This window comes from Lycorma delicatula, chromosome 1 (genome assembly GCF_047948215.1).
Source record: "Lycorma delicatula isolate Av1 chromosome 1, ASM4794821v1, whole genome shotgun sequence".
In the NCBI taxonomy this organism is placed as follows: Eukaryota; Metazoa; Arthropoda; class Insecta; order Hemiptera; family Fulgoridae; genus Lycorma; species Lycorma delicatula.
In genome coordinates, this window is record NC_134455.1 from 149,132,013 (window position 1) to 149,150,855 (window position 18,843).

At 29.7% G+C, this 18,843-nt stretch overlaps 1 protein-coding gene across 2 annotated transcripts in view; it reads right to left on the reverse strand.

Annotated features, from left to right (window-relative positions):
- The window catches only part of LOC142324038 (zinc finger protein basonuclin-2-like), a 410,165-nt gene that overhangs the window by 271,745 nt on the left and 119,577 nt on the right, over positions 1 to 18,843 (reverse strand). The window lies entirely within an intron of this gene.

Genomic DNA, 18,843 nt, shown 5'->3' on the forward strand with positions numbered 1-18,843 from the left:
ATTACTTGAATAAATAAAATTAATATAAATAGCATCAATAATAATTATCAAATTAAAATTTCAACTTAAAAATACAGGTATTTGATTGTTATACCGATACCAATCTATGATATGTGAAAATACTTGAAAGTACCTATGAAATTAGCCTTGATCTTGGCAGATTAACAGTACTTAGCGCTCGAAGGTATACTAACATTATAGTACAACCAAACTTTTATTAGATGAATGAAGGTGGGTATAAAACGACTTAATTTTCTTAAAAAAGGAAGGAACTGACCATTTTTTATTTTCCATTTTGAACCTTTTGTCTATTGTAGCTTCCGGTTCTGCCCGAGCTTTTTATTACAACTGACATCAGCGCTGGTAAAATCGGAACGACCCCTGAGGCTGCATTTTGTTTAATGAATTGCTTGTGTAAAGTACGCAAATTGAGATGAAAAATAGTACCTTCCTTTTTACTTATGCGATGTTAAATTGTAGACGGATTGGTAGGATTCTGATGGTAACATTAAAAATTTCGGTTAAAAATTAAATGGTATATTAATTTTAAGCGGTAAACGGTTGAGAAAAAAGAACTAAGTGTTATTACCAACCGTCCAACGTCGTTAATAAAACAGATACAAGTAAAAGAATGAGTTTTGCGCCATGGATCTCTAACTAATTAATTACATCATTCATGCTATATTGAGAAAATCAATCTCATACGGTGTCAGTCAACTTATTACGTGACCTATACAGTAGAGCTTAATTGTAATAAAAGAAAAAATAATAAACTAAGAACGAAGGTAGATCAAGTTGTTTTTAGTATCATTATTGGTACTATTACTACGATGGAGCTAATTAATTATTTAGACTAAAAAATGTAAAGTTTCATAGTTAATTTTAAAACCTAATGTAAAGTTTCATAGTTAATTTTAAAACCTGACGAGCTCCTTTTCGCAAGAATTCAAATTTCTTCTAGTATTATATTTGTACAATCAGGTTGTGTTTGATTTACAGTATTTTGGCACCTCGAATGAAATAATCTAAATGCACTACTATAAATACTTAATTCAGGCCAGTCATATCATGTAAAGGGATTAATTTGAAAAAATAAGAATCGGTTTATAATATTAATATTTTTAATAAACAATACAGGATAAACATGAACCTTTATTCGGTATAATTTTTTTATACTAGTGTTAACACTTTTATAAATAATTTACGATTTACAAAAAAAGTATTGGTTTTGATGGTTTTTCAACAGAAAATAAGACAGCTAATTACGGGAACAGAATGTAATCCTGGGTAATTGAACTATTTATAATCATGATTGTAGTACGTGTAGTAAAATTATTAGCTACGTTTCCAGGATCAGTTTAACTGTCTTGCAGCTCATGAGAATTTAAGAAATGTTCATTCCTACGAAGATGTTAGAGGTTATAAAATAGAAAATTTGCGTTTTTCTTTCCTTTAAAAAAAATTTAATTACAATATAGAGTTATCTTCAATCTCATATAGTTATTGGCTAAAGAAAATTTTTAGTCCTTACTCGAAATGATAAACGTAATAATACAGTAATTTATTTGCATTTCTTTCTAAAAAAAATATTCTTTGATAGTTTTTAATATTTAACTCTTTTTTTATATTCAACAAAATAAAATTATATAAACTTTATCCGGCTAGCCAAAAGAACCAACACTCTTTAGTCATGATATGACTACTAGGCGCTGGTACTTTAATTTCTTTGTTCGATTAGTCTGAAGTGGATTTTTCTTTTACGCTAAACGTATATATACATTTAATCTATCCTCTCTTTGAATTGGAAGTATCAAAATTTTCCCTGTTTGATTACGTAATTACTACGAGGTGCAGTTTAGTTTTAATTTTTTATAGTAGCAATAAATGTTAAAGCTATATTTTTAAATATTACTATTAATATGTAGTGTTTACGAGTAGAATGTGTGTCGGGGTTTATTGACGGAAAGACTAAGATGTACCGATTCATTTTGAAAATAAACATATTCTTTTATTGCTTAGTTTCGTAAAATATAATATGATTTTAAAAAAAGTGATATTGTAGAAAAATTCAATTTGATCACTATAATTTGATATGGATAATTTCTCAGTTACGGAAGTAGTTGGTAGAATTTAAATTTCAGTAGTTTATAAAGAACAGAAAATATTCTTTATATTTACTTTACTTAAATTTCATTACTATTTTAAAAGTTTATGCTGTTTTTAATTTTTACTGTTTACATAATTTAACAATAATTGGCTTCCAATAAATAATTAGTAAAACGAAAAGAAAAAGGTTTACCGAGTTATTAATACGAGTAGAATAAATTTTATTATAGATAAGAAGTCAATATTCAATACTATAATAGTATATACAGTAGTGGATTTTCTGTTTTTTGATAGTATATAGGCTAAGGGTTTTATCTTTTGTCGAGTAAAGCAATCAAAACTTTTATATAGCTTTGTCATCTCCCTTATCGTTAGTCCTTTCATCCCCTACTTTACTTCAGTCAACTACCACCACTCGACTGGATGAGTTATGATTTATGATCCTTTGCAGATGTTTTCTTGTTTACAACTTTATATACTTCGTCCGTCCGATTTTATTTCGACTTCCTTCGAAAGATTGTTTTAATTCTTTTTCATTATCATATTATAGCAATAATGCAATTTATCATACGCTTAAAAATATTCCACGACCGTGTTCAAAAAAGAATATTTCCCTCAAAACCTTTAATAAAAAATTATTGTGATAACGATTTGTTATGAAAGTAAAGTACGAAACCATTCTTCTGTAATAGAAATATCTAAAACGTTTTATAAATTAATTCTTTAAAAATATAAAATAATAAAAAAGAATTAAATTTTTTTTTTTCTGGGATTATATGAATGGAAAAAGATCAGTAATTAAAATAAAAATTTGAATTCTGATAATTTTTTCCACACGGACGTTTACTTTTTCAGTATATTAAAATTTATAAATATATATAGGACTAGGTTGTAGGACTTCACTGTCACGCGGCTTTTTTCTGATGCACGGCTTACACACACAGTTTAAAATATTTATAATTTTATTTACATATAATATTTTTTGATTATTTAATTGAATGATTCTAACTAAAGCGCGCGCGCATACCGTATTTCATTTGCGCTGGTGTGGCGGTTTTATCGGCTACTTGAAATACTTTTTTACACTTAAAGTATTATTCATTTATTTAATTTTACCGCTCACGTGTGACGTCACAAAACATCAGACTACAGCAGCTATACATCAGTTCTACACCAGCGGTCCTTGTGGTGAGAGGGAGTACTACTGACGCAATATAACCACTTGCTACTTAGCATTTTTTGGGTGGGAGGTACGATTTTGCAAAACGTTTTTTTGAAATATTATTTTTTAATTGTTAAAAAATGCGCCTAAGAAAAATAAGACCTCAATTAGGCGAAATCTCGAGATACTGAGTGGAATCTTGCTCTACAGCACCAACCCCTTGAACTTATAAGTTGAAAATTGAAAGTCATCAATGCCCCATATATAGAAGTAATCTGACCAAGCTTGGTCAAAATCGGTCTAGTAGTTCTGGAGATATAAGGTGATTTAGAGGATGACACGACATGATACGAACATCAGGAAAATTTCCATCCTGTTTTTGGGTTCCTTAGGTGTCAAAACGTAAAGATCCGGTGAAAACCGGATATGCTTAAATTGGACCGATTATCATACTTTTCCTTCCAAAGCAATAACTCTGCTACAGCGCTAGACAGGACAGTAATATACGAGTATGTGTAAGTACATAATTGCTAAAAATAGTGAATGAATGTTTTGGTTAGGCGGAATTTTAAAAAAAAATACTATTCAATTTCTACACATTTGATTAGAATGTACAATTATCCTTAAGACAAAATTTATCCATATCCTTCACAAAACGTGAAGGTTATATGCATGCAGAGCGTAAATAGAAGGATAAAAAAATATTTTATTCATTAGATAAAATATTTTTATTTTATGATAAATGAATAAAACTTCTTGAATGATTTTCTTAATTTATCAGAACTTTTGCTGCATTAAAGAAAAAACTCATTCATTTTTTGTACTGAATAGTTATAAGATTATAAAAAATATATATGTATGTAAATATATATATATAGATATATATATATATATACAATATATGCACATTGAATTCATTATGTCTTTGATACACACACACACACACACACACACACACACACACACACACACACACACACACACACACACACACAGAGAGAGAGAGAGAGAGAGAGAGAGAGAGAGAGAGAGAGAGAGAGAGAGAGAGAGAGAGAGAGTGATTGAGAGAGAGATCACAATCGAAACCAATTCTGAATCTGTTTTATTATAAATATTATTTTTATCAATATATATTACTGATAACTATCATACTGGGTACAAGCTCTGTATCGTTCACGACAGTAAGAGAGTACATCGATTCTCGTTTTACATTATCTGTCCCAGATTTTTTTTTCTGCTCTAATGCACGCGAAGCTCTTGATGAACAAGAGGAACAGGTTAAAGATGCTTTTTTGAAAGCCACTATCCTCACGATACCACCGATCTCTTTGACGAAAAAACGGTTTCATTTCTGGAACTGAATATTACAGTAGGCTTGGCATTCTGATATTCCGTTCGGTTAAGGAGGCTGCCAGAAACCCTTTTACTCTTTTCTTATTTTAGTAACCCCTGGCATTGGGTGCTGGTTACTTTCGGATCTGCGTGTATTTAGACAGGTCACAAACGTTTGTCTGTTAGCGGCAAAAAACACAAGTTATTTATATCGGTAAAAGGTGCAGTAATTTAGTTCATCAAATCTAGTTCAGACAGAGTTTAGATTTTTATCGTAGAAGGTTTTGTTGACCTGTATCTGAATAAATCTCAGAAATATACGGTAAGAAAATTTATATTACAGTATAAAACTTACGCGTTACATATTCTACTTGTGTAAGGTGAATATGGATCACGTATTTTTTTATAATCTATTAATGAGATTATTACAATTTACAATTTGAAAGCATCAGCATGAGATTTTAAACTGTTTGTGTAGGCTACGTGTGAACGTTTCCTACGAATGTGTTAGCTTATTTATCGTTATGTTAATAATACTTGCTGAGGTCTTTTGGTAGGCATTCGTGTTAATTTTTATTTAGATATATTTATTGCGTTTTCTTTAACTTTGTCTTATGCTGAAGACAACACAATAGTTATTTTAAATCCATTCTCAAAACAACCGGTGAATTTAAAATTACGTTTAGCAATTTAGAATCTATCTGTTTGAAAAATATAAATTTTCGAAAAAAGTTTCTAATTTTTTTTTTTTTTAATGTATTTTCATCAAAGTAGTAATTTAATTAGGGAAACTGTTCACTTCATTACTTTATTTTACTTTACGCTTTATTTTACTTGTATGGAATTTAACGAAAAATAAATAAAATTATTTTAAGTTGCGTGATCATATTCGTATCATATTCAATCATTGTAAAAATAATATTTATTAAAACTTTGTCACATTATATTTATTTTAATTTGATTAATTGATATTTTAAAACGAAATTATTTAAAATTTCTTTCGTGCTCGTTAACCACCATTCTATCGCGGTAATAAGCTGTATACTTAATCCATTCCGATATTTATTACATTTTCAAGTTCATTTCATAAAAAAATAAAGTTTTAAACAGGAAAATTTATGTAATAATTATCGTTATTACTATTTTTTAATAAAATATAACTACTACTAAAATTTTGTTACCACTACAAACAATTCTCTTCTTCTTTGTAATATATATTTACAAAATTGATGGCGTAATGGAAATATTTCATCGTAAAATAAAAATTACAAATTTTAATCTTTTAAATCTAAACTCCTTAAATAAATACATCAACTTATAAAAATAAATTCACTGCCAATATCGTTGTAAAAATATCGTTTCAATATATATATATTCAACTTTAGATGGTATTAATATAAAGAACAATCTAAAACAAAATTTATAATTAAAGAAAAATCTCGTTTTCTTTTTTGCTTTCTAAAAAAGATGTAGTATTTAATTTAATCATAAAAAAGGTATTTTATATTTTAATTTATAAATTAATGTATTTTAGGATTTGAAATTAAAAAGATTAAAATTTCTAATCGTTGTCTAACGATAAAATATATCCATTACGCCGCTATTAATTTTATAACTGTATTACAAAGATGAGAATTGTATGGAATGCTAACAAAATTTCAGTAACTTTTATGAAAAAGGCAAATTGAAATTTACGTTTTTAGCGTTGCTGCAAAGAATGAAATACATTTGTTAATTAAAAAAATACAGAAGATCTATATCTAAAATATAATATAGAAAATATAATATAGAAGATCTATATCTAAATCTGTAATTCGTTAATTTTGTCTTTACAATAACTCAGTGTATTCGTCTTTTACTGGATATGACCGGGTGATTCGATCTTTCTACTACCAGACATAATAATCTGATTAGCCTACTATGCAGCATTTTCAAGATGTATGAAGCGATTTATTCAACGTAAGAATTACAATTTATTATTGCAGTATTACAGAATACTAGCCGTCAGGGCTCGCTTCGCTCGTCGACCGTCTTGGGGCTCTGGCTCCTGGACCCCGGACACGTTCGTTATCCTCATGCTTGTGAGAACTATCGCATTTATATGCTCGTGCATCCTCCGATCTCTAGGCGCCGATCTCTTTCCTCTTTGGTTTCATATTCTCGTGAAACCTGGCTACGCTTAACGGCACTTGATCGTCCTAGATTGGATCGCTACTTAGAGGACATAATGAAAAAGACTACTACTTGGAAAAAAGAAGAAGACAAACGAATAATGGGACGTTACGTACAAGAAAAGAAAAGTGAAGAGGAAACGACGAAGAAAATATACAGAATTTACAAACGCCTGAAGGAAAAACTAAATTACAAAAGACAGAATAGTGGTAACTACAGTAGTGTGAATGTTAAATATTTTACAGATTTTCATTTAAAACAAATGACCAAGTCATTTTACTTCATTATATTTCTGTTTCCCTGGTTACAGAAATATAACGGATTAAAAAGATTAACTTTTATTTCTTTAATGAATATAATATTCATAACTTCTCCCCCATCGGGACTAGAGTCTCTATCTATGGCTGAAAACTTTCCCTGGGATACACGAATATATCCTGAAAATTTGGAAGCAATCGGTCGGCTGGTTCTCGCTTGATGTTGTTACAAAAAAAACAGATAAACTTTCACATATCTATATAAGTTTATTACATTAAAGCTTTTAAAAAAATCGTTTTTCTTACAACAGGAAAAATTAGTTTTCCTACAATTAGTTTTTTTTTTTTTAAATTCACCTCCCTAAAGTATCTATTTTGTAATATTTATGAGTTCTACTCTAAATTCTATCTTCTTCTGCAAGTACTGAAATAATAAGAGCTATTTTTTTAAAAGAAGAATAAAGTATTATTAATAAGAAAACTGATGTAGAAATAGAAAATGTGTACTTAATATACTTACGTTTTCAGAAAGTTAAAAGAAATCTTTTAATAATTGCTATCTACTGTCTTAACTACCTCTTTATATATATATATATATATATATATATATATATAAACACCGTTTGTCCACTTATTCCACCTAGTAAGCATTTCCCGTGTATTATTTAAATTAAAAATACTATAAAGTAGGTTTCGAGGAAAGAAATCTAAATATTAACAAAATTATCAAAATGATTTCAAAATAATTGAAATTTTTTTTTAATGTCCTGCATCAGTTAACAATCTAATTGTAAACATATATATCTACACGTGTAGCCTGTGTGTATTATATAAATATAATCAAAATTATAGTAAGCTTAATTGAAGATTAAGAAGCGGTATTTATTTATACCCTATACTTACCAGTAAATTAAATATGGTACTTAAGACTAGAATAAAATAAGGATTTAGTTTTTTATTTACAGTAGTTATATTATTTGTTCACAACTCGATCCACAATTTCACTAATATTGCAACAATAATGATGATAATAATGATTATTATATACACGAGTAATGCGACCGTTCCTTTTAAACATTATAAAATCTTAAAAAAAACATTAAAATGTAATTTACCTTTAGGTTCACCCATTTAACATAGAAATAAAAGAAAAAAAAATTCTCCGTCTAAAATTGCTACGGAAATTAAATAAAGGCATAAAAAGAAACTTAGATGCAAGTTAGTATCCACTTTAAATTTTACAACTGTTTTAAAAAGTATGTTTTTATAAATCAGTTATATTTTATTCACTTGTTAATTACAGATAATAACTTACATTCTTTTTAACGAGGTTTTAATTTTTTTTTTAAATATCATTTATTTACCAGGAACTGTAAACACAAATATAACAAAAAAAAAAAAAAAAAAAAAAAATAGAGTACTGAAATATATTTCTTTATCGCACGAAAATTACAATCTACAAAAGAAAATGGTTTACTCCATAACGTAGACTAATCATTTGAATATGCTTTTGGGAAATAAATTAGCCTAATTAAATACTATGTACTTGACCAACCGTAAATGTTTTTATTATCAATTTCTTAACAATGTAGCCGTAGGAATTTAATAATGTTTTTAAAGAAAAATTACACACTTTTCTAAAAATACCATCTATGGAATGAATATATTATAAAAATACTCGTAGTAGTATTTTCATAATAAAAAAATCTGTTATGGACCCCACATGACTTCCTTGTACGTCTATTAAATTACACATTTTTGCCGCACTTCATTTAAAATTATTTTATTTGAAATTGAGATACGATCCTCCAATTCTTTAATAAAAGTATACTATTATACAGTTGCTAAAATATTAGTTCTTATTAACACCAAATATTTATACAATTATTAATTCAACAATCTTATCTGAAATATTAGAGTTAGAGTAAAATATTAGAGTAGAGTTAGAATTAGAGTAAAAGTCCCTTGATTACTATTTAAATAAATCGTTTACCAAATAATCCAGTAATAAAAAGTTATTATTCTATACCGTAAGGTCAAAATTAATATTTGTGACCAGTATACAAAAGCTCACAAAACGGAATAGTTTAATTATTATTAACTTTTATTTATACAACACACCAGAAATCTTGTGCATATTATTTGAAAAAAGAAATTTCAACAACCACTTTAAATTGATTACAATTCAAAAATGTATTTTATTTTTCTGTCAAATAATTAAAGAAAATAATTCTTTTTTTAAAATAAATATACAATTTTTATTAGAATTTGCTAAGAAAATCCAAAAATAATATGATTCTAACTTTAATTTTCAATTAATATTAAATAATTAGATGTTTTACCAAATCTTCTACATATACACATATGTAATGCCTATTAAATTTTATTTGCACTTTTTTAAAAGTACATAAAATTTTATTTCACTAATAATTTTTTTTTATTATCATTGAATTATTATTTATTGTAAATTTTTTTACAGTCACGAGTTAATAATTATTAAATCAATATATTTAAATTACATAAAGAAACGTTAAAAAGATAAATAAATAAATAAATAAAAGGAGACGAAGTCTGATTCGAACCGATGTGCCTTCTCTTTAACATCCAAATATTTCATTAATTAAAATTTTAATTTTAATTTCGATTGCAATCAAAAAGGGAGGTATGCAGCTAGATGTTACAACAGTGCTAAATCCAAAATATCAACATCCAATGGCTAATCGTTTTTGAGTTATGCGAGATACATTCGCACATTAGTATGTACAGATTTCACGCCGAAACTAGTTAAAATGGATTGAGGGATGGTCAGAATGGGTATTTTTCTTGATATATGAAAACCGAAATGTTTCGCGATCACAATACTTCCTTCACTTCGTATAAGGAAGTACATTTTAGCAGATTTTATACGTTTTTCTCTTTTTCAAAGGAGGAAACACATTTAAAAAGTATAAACTGTTCAGTATATCATCAACAATAGAAAAACATTTTAAATAATTTAAGTTTGAAGCCATACAACAAAACAAATCTAATTTTCATGACACTTAATTGTAATATCTTTAGAAAAATTAATTACTCTGTTTATTTTTCCGTTACGTTCTTTGATGGTTCAGTTCCCATTGAGTTCAATGGATCGGCAGTAAGTATTGGATTAAATGGTTATCGCTATTCAATCTCCTTAACCGTTTATATATAAATAAATGAAATACAACCTTAGTAACAATTCGTCCGTAGTCTCTTTTCTTACTTTCGGTCATTCGACCATCCTCAGGAAAAGTTATTCTTCAATTTATATCATTGAAATTAAATTACGTAAAAAGTAAATTTAAAATCACAACTGGTCGTCATAATATGAAATTAGTCGTGTCTGTTATGTAAGAAGGTCGCGGTTGTACTAAAATCTTAACTCCTCAATTTTATTAAAGAGAAATTTATATTGCTCTTTGTTTAACCGGTATTAGGCGCTCGAATGTCTTGATGGCGTAAATATACTTATATTAGTCCTAATCCAAAATTACAACCGTTATTACAAAAAAAAGAAAATATATTCTTTTGTCTCCGATTAAGTAAGATTCGATTAAAAAATAAAAGAAAAGGAAATGCGGAGAGAAATTACGACTGAGATCTGATACTCGATCCCAAATGACGTCATAGGATTTAAACATAGGAGGAACTCATCACAATGGGGGGCCAGGGGGCTGTATTTGGTTTATTCTAGCTACTGACAATGTCCAGACCACGCTACTGTACACTATACTAACAGTTAAGACACTATAAACAATCTGACACTTAAACTTCTGTTCTCATCTTAAATTCTCTTAACTTAGCGTACACAGAAAACAAAACATATACAGAAACACATTCATAGACCTCCTTCAAACACACACACACACACACACACACACACACACACACACAGTATCTAATTAATCGTTTAAACTGTTTTACTTTTGTTATAGGTTACACCGTTTATTTTTTTTATTTGAACTACCGTTTTTAAAGCCTTCTGTCGTATATGCAGCTATAAGTCACAATCTTCAAAAAAATTTAATCCAAAATTAAAAGTCTGAAAATACTCTATGATAAATCTATTAAAAATCATAAAACCTATTTTTTTATTTAAATAAATTCACAACTTTATAAATTTTTTAAATCTACGGATATTCTAATTATAAAACATAATTTTTAATACGTTGAAAAACGTGGGTGAAGAACATATTCAATGGTAGGAGTCCAGCATATGTGTATTTTTTAAAGCGATTAAGAAACCACGAAAAATTCCTAATTTGTGATTAAAAATTACAGATATAAAAATTTGTGTGCTTCTATCTGTGTTATAATGCTTTTTATCGTTAGTCTCTGGAATTAGATCTACTGTCAAGTGACCACATCACGTAATATTTCTCAGCTAATTACATGAAGTATATATATTACTTATTAATATATGAATCGGTTCACATAATTTTTCATAGCAGTAAAGGATTCTCTTTATAATCGTATTTCGTATACTTTAAGGCAAAGCAGGGATGAGACGTGTAAGGTTGAATATTTTTGATTCAATTAAGAAGACAAATGAAAAACTTTGCGTTCATTAATTTTCTTTGTACGCCTGATATAAGACGGTTACAATTTTTAGTGGTAACTTCGTCACACGCCAAATCATCAACAACCATCGGGTTATAACCAGTAGCAGACATTGTTTTTTATTTAAATCTGGACCGCGTCTGATCGTCGATATTCGATACGATTTCAATTTTATTTTCCCCATAGCAGAACATATATTATTGTGATATGTGGCAAGTTTGAGTTAGAAGGGTGAGAAGTATCAGATAAAAAGGGTTGACGATTGAGAGGAGTAACTCAGCAAAGAAGGGGGCAGAAATCTGATAAACAATGTAAATATTATGCATAATTTGTGTAGAGCTTCCGTTACTCCGACTTCATCGTACTGTCCTTAAAATGGAATAATTATTCATAAGGCCTTCTCCGTGTTTGATACGCCCGAATAATAAAGAACTCTCTCTCGCTCTTAAGTAAACACTTTTTTTCTACTTTCACCCAAATAAAAACAATCCCTTACGAGTAAAACAGCCTTTAAAAAATTGAAATACTACCGAATTATGATGTACATATTGAAAACACGACGGTAAATTAATGTCTACCTTTTACCTCTTAATTCTTGACCGAAAACGGTTTCCGTAATTAATTTTTTTCGAGTGTAATATGCACATGTAATTGTATTTGTACGCTCATGCATTAGTCTGCTATGTTTCTGAGAAGATTGGAGAATACGGTTTGGGCTGGTCAGTCACACTGTTTTCCAATGTAATTAAGTTCTTTCTTTGATAATATTTGTATCCGATCGTTGTGCTATTGTGCTGGACACAAATAGCATAACAATTTGATACAAATAGTATAAAATAATTAAACCCGCATTTAAGTTTTTATACCGATAATATTTAAACAAAGCAATTAGTTTGCCGTTATTGTCCTTAATAATCTAGCTTCTAGCAGTGAAAACAGTAATTCCAATTATATTATTTAGTTTTTTAGTTTACAACTAAACGCTTATTAATCTTACATTGATGCATAAATCTATGATAAATTTTAATCGCAAGAGCAATGAATTTTTTTTGGAAATGAAATTTATGTATTTTATTATTATTATTATTATAATTATTATTATTATTATTATTATTACTTATTACCTCCTCTATGAATCATGAGACCTTGCCGTTGGTGAGGGGGCTTGAGTGCTCAGGGATACAGAGTAGCTGGACCGAAGGTGCAACCATATCGGAGAGGTATCTGTTGAGAGCCAGACTAAGGAATGATTCCTGAAAGAGGGCAGCAGCTCTTTCAGTAGTTGTTAGGGGCGTGAGTCAGGACGACTTAAACGGCCGTATCAACATCACTCAGTCCTCTGAGTACTGCGCAGCTGAAAGCAATGGAAAACTACAGCTGCTTTTTTTTCCAAGAAAATGTGGCTCTGCATTTTCACATATACAATAATGGAGGCGCCTTCCTTGGTAAAATATTCCGGAGGTAAAATAGTCCCCCGTTCGGATCTCCGGGTGGGGACTACTAAGGAAGGGGTCACCAAAAAATTAAAAAATAACATTCTACGAGTCGGAGCGTGGAATGTTAGAAGCTTAAAAAAGGTTGGTAGGCTAGAGAATTTAAAAAGGGAAATGGATAGGGTAAACGTGGATATAGTAGGAATTAGTGAGGTTCGGTGGGAAGAGGAAGGCGACTTTTGGTCGGGTGACTTTAGAGTAATTAACTCAGCGTCAAATAATGGGCAGGCAGGAGTAGGTTTCGTGATGAACAAGAAAATAGGGAGGAGAGTAGAGTATTTCAAGACGCATAGCGATAGAGTCATTGTAATAAGGATAAATTCAAAACCTAAACCGACAACGATTGTTAACGTCTATATGCCTACAAGCGCCCATGATGATGATGAGGTAGAATGTGTATACGAAGAGATTGATGAAGCAATTAAACACGTAAAAGGAGATGAAAACTTAATAATAGTTGGAGATTGGAATGCAAGCATTGGAAAAGGCAAGGAAGGAAATATAGTGGGTGAATACGGGCTGGGCAAAAGGAATGAAAGAGGGGACCGACTTATAGAGTTTTGCACGAAGTATAATTTAGTAATTGCCAACACCCAATTTAAAAATCATAATAGAAGAATATACACTTGGAAAAAGCCAGGCGATACTGGAAGGTATCAGATAGATTATATCATGGTTAAGCAAAGATTTAGAAATCAACTCTTGGACTGCAAAACTTACCCTGGAGCAGACATTGATAGCGACCATAATTTGGTGATAATGAAATGTAGATTGGGGTTTAAAAACCTGAAGAAAAGGTGTCAGATGAATCGGTGGAATTTAGAGAAGCTTGAGGAAGAGGAGGTAAAGAAGATTTTTGAGGAGGACATCGCTAGAGGTCTGAGTAAAAAAGATAAGATAGAAAATGTAGAAGAAGAATGGGAGAATGTTAAAAAAGAAATTCTTAAATCAGCAGAAGCGAACTTAGGCGGAATAAAGAGAACTGGTAGAAAACCTTGGGTTTCAGACGATATATTGCAGCTGATGGATGAACGTAGAAAATATAAGAATGCTAGTGATGAAGAAAGTAAAAGGAACTATCGGCAATTAAGAAATGCTATAAACAGGAAGTGCAAACTGGCGAAAGAAGAGTGGATTAAAGAAAAGTGTTCAGAAGTGGAAAGAGAAATGAACATTGGTAAAATAGACGGAGCATACAGGAAAGTTAAGGAAAATTTTGGGGTACATAAATTAAAATCTAATAATGTGTTAAACAAAGATGGTACACCTATATATAATACGAAAGGTAAAGTCGATAGATGGGTGGAATATATTGAAGAGTTATACGGAGGAAATGAATTAGAAAATGGTTTTATAGAGGAAGAAGAGGAAGTTGAGGAGGATGAAATGGGAGAAACAATACTGAGATCTGAATTTAAGAGAGCATTAAAAGATTTAAATGGCAGGAAGGCTCCTGGAATAGACGGAATACCTGTAGAATTACTGCGCAGTGCAGGGGAGGAGGCGATTGATAGATTATACAAACTGGTGTGTAATATTTATGAAAAAGGGGAATTTCCGTCAGACTTCAAAAAAAGTGTTATAGTAATGATACCAAAGAAATCAGGGGCAGATAAATGTGAAGAATACAGAACAATTAGTTTAACTAGTCATGCATCAAAAATCTTAACTAGAATTCTATACAGAAGAATTGAGAGGAGAGTGGAGGAAGTGTTAGGAGAAGACCAATTTGGTTTCAGGAAATGTATAGGGACACGGGAAGCAATTTTAGGCCTCAGATTAATAGTAGAAGGAAGATTACAGAAAAACAAACCAACATACTTGGCGTTTATAGACCTAGAAAAGGCATTCGATAACGTAGACTGGAATAAAATGTTCAGCATTTTAAAAAAATTAGGGTTCAAATACAGAGATAGAAGAACAATTGCTAACATGTACAGGAACCAAACAGCAACAGTAGCAATTGAAGAACATAAGAAAGAAGCCATAATAAGAAAGGGAGTCCGACAAGGATGTTCTCTATCTCCGTTACTTTTTAATCTTTACATGGAACTAGCAGTTAATGATGTTAAAGAACAATTTAGATTCGGAGTAACAGTACAAGGTGAAAAGATAAAGATGCTACGATTTGCTGATGATATAGTAATTCTAGCCGAGAATAAAAAGGATTTAGAAGAAACAATGAACGGCATAGATGAAGTCCTACGCAAGAACTATCGCATGAAAATAAACAAGAACAAAACAAAAGTAATGAAATGTAGTAGAAATAACAAAGATGGACCACTGAATGTGAAAATAGGAGGAGAAAAGATTATGGAGGTAGAAGAATTTTGTTATTTGGGAAGTAGAATTACTAAAGATGGACGAAGCAGGAGCGATATAAAATGCCGAATAGCACAAGCTAAACGAGCCTTCAGTAAGAAATATAAGTTGTTTACATCAAAAATTAATTTAAATGTCAGGAAAAGATTTTTGAAAGTGTATGTTTGGAGTGTCGCTTTATATGGAAGTGAAACTTGGACAATCGGAGTATCTGAGAAGAAAAGGTTAGAAGCTTTTGAAATGTGGTGCTATAGGAGAATGTTAAAAATCAGGTGGGTGGATAAAGTGACAAATGAGGAGGTATTGCGGCAAATAGATGAAGAAAGAAGCATTTGGAAAAATATAGTTAAAAGAAGAGACAGACTTATAGGCCACATACTAAGGCATCCTGGAATAGTCGCTTTAATTTTGGAAGGACAGGTAGAAGGGAAAAATTGTGTAGGCAGGCCACGTTTGGAATATGTAAAACAAATTGTTAGGGATGTAGGATGTAGAGGGTATACTGAAATGAAACGACTAGCACTAGATAGGGAATCTTGGAGGGCTGCATCAAACCAGTCAAGTGACTGAAGACAAAAAAAAAAAAAAAAAAAATTACTTATAAATAAATATCATTCGGTTTTATAAAATAAAAACAATAAAAGTATCAATTTAACAATATTATTACATTCAATTAACAATAACTTGTGCTTTAATTAATAATTTCTTAGAATAACACTTACAATACAGTTTTTGGAGTATTATTTAGAAATAATTAATTATAAAATATACACTTACGCATTTTCATTTACGATAAAACAATCACTGTTTCGGTTTCTCATTTTTTAAACGTTATTAAAGAAAGGAAATTTTGTAGAAATAGTTGTTTTTATATACGAAGTTACTTACACGTGAATGTTCAGACGTATAGGGTCTGACGGTTATGTGCGTGAGAACGATTCTTTTTGTATTATTTTTTGATAATACGGTGTCATAGAATTTTATAAAAGTGACAAGATTATATCCCCGGTTTTACGAGGGTATACTTGTATTTGGTAGATTATATCGCATGTCATGACACGTAGAAATGTTGAAATAACGTCACCTAACTTGTCAGACGTAGCAAAAAATGGACGAAAATAAAATTGAACATTTTTTCTCAGACACGCATAGTTTTACTATACTATTTCGTATATTGAGGAAATAATATACAGTAATTTCACTATAATATGCACAATGTAAATTGGCTGTTTGGTATATTATCGTTTAAAACTGATAGGGTAACGCACCAAATGAACATACAACGTAATAACCATCAATTTGAGTTTCACTGGTTTGTTCACAGTTTGAGTTATATTGAAGTACATAAATCTTTCCAATATTGCAAATAATATTTATGTTTGCACCACACAATGAACACTTAAACATTTAAAAAAAATCATGATAATTAAACTACATAATGATATGAATGAATGTATCTTTCTCTCTCACTCTGAACGCGTATTGTGTGTGTGTGCGCGCGCGCGCGCGCGCGCGTGTGTGTGTGTGTGTGTGTGTGTGTGTGTGTGTGTGCATATATATATATATTTTTTAATAAACTATTTGAGTATTTTACAATCCCTTCATTTATAAAGTCCCATTAAATTACTTATGAGTTTGGAAGTTATTTTAAATAGGTTAAAAACACAAGATAGCCTATTGTAGAAAACGGAGCGAAGTAGAGAAAAACAAATAGAACTAATTGTAAATAAAGCGATTAATTTCGTGCTAATTTAAAAAAAAAGTCCTTTTTTTGCCAAGTCCATAGATTTCTGCTTTTTTTGTTACATTTTTATATAATTTCATACTACTTTGTTCGGGTAGTAACATATACAACTCGCCCACCAAGATATTAAGCGCTTACTTTCATATCTCTTTATACTTCAGAATATAAAATTATATTCAGCCTTTGTGTGTTTATAAACCGGGTAGAGTAAGTCTAATCGGTGATTATGGTTTTCTAATAATACTGAATTTTTTTTTAATATATTTGTTTTAATAAATAGCAGACATACTATTAAATAATAAACCGTAAACCTGCATACTTATTTTTTTGCCTTACATTGTGGAAAAATTAAAAAATGGTTATAAAATTCTTTACTTTTCAAAAAAAATAATTTATGTGACTGGAAAGATGTTATTATCAGTCATAAAACCAATAATATATTTAAAACCCTAAAATAAATTTCTAGTAGAAGGACAGTTCATTTTATCTTCATACGGGCGTATAGAAATACACATAAAATATAGCACTTCTAAAGTATGTCATTTATATCATTGTATAAACTCGAGGCAAAATTATACCTATAACATAGGTAAACACGCATGTAAAAAATTATAGTGTAAATTCTCAGCTGCTGAATATATAACAAACTATGTTAGGGTATTAAAACGGTGTTTCAGTGTTCGCAGAGGAACACAGAAAGTAATGTGTTTCATTTCCAAGGTCTCCGATATTTTTACTACATTATAAAATGGAATACAAGTCATACCGCGAATAACCGGCGTAAAACTTATAGATCGGCTAAGTTAATAATAAATGAGTTACTTACCTAACAACATATTCAGACTTTACTGACAAATAATTTATTAGACTTAAAATTACTATTTTATTACGTAAATTTTAATTCAACATAATAATTATTAATTTTTACTGCTGCATTTAATACAAGGATCGTCGATTTTATACTTATAAACATTAAATCCGGTTATCTAATAATCAGAGTTCATATTTTAAAATTTAAAGAGATACCAGATTTACTAATTGATGCGTTATTCTTGTTCTTAGTAACTGCCAAATTTAGAATTTTTATCGTAAATTACAGCGAACGTTTGGAGAAAAACAGAAATACATAATGACCGATGTTAAAAACTGTTACGTAACTATCTGGAATTTTCGTGTGTAATGCCAACAAATAGTCTATGTACTTTATACATAAATGTTATAAAGATAATTTTAATGAAGCAAAAACATTCGAAAACCAAATATTAATAACCCAATATTAATTTGATGAAGGGTGTATTTTATCCCACATTTTAATTATTTTTCTAAGAATCGATAAGCATCACGTAAATTTTATTTTTTTCTTGAGGTATCTTAAAACTAATAAATCAATCACACTACTGTTTCGATATCAATAAAGCATACCACAAGCCTGTAAAAGTATTTTTTGCAAATCCTTTTTTTTTGGCAGTAAAGTTACTTTTATTTACAATCAACTCCGATTAACCGGACCGTAAGTAAATTTGATTACAAAAAATAAATGGCATAAAAAATAAAGGTTTCCATTGGAATCTCTTAAAGAGTCGTACATGCTTACATATGTATTATACAGAAGATGTAAAATATAACGAAGGTAAACAGGTACATACAATGATGAGAACAAAATACATTCGTCAA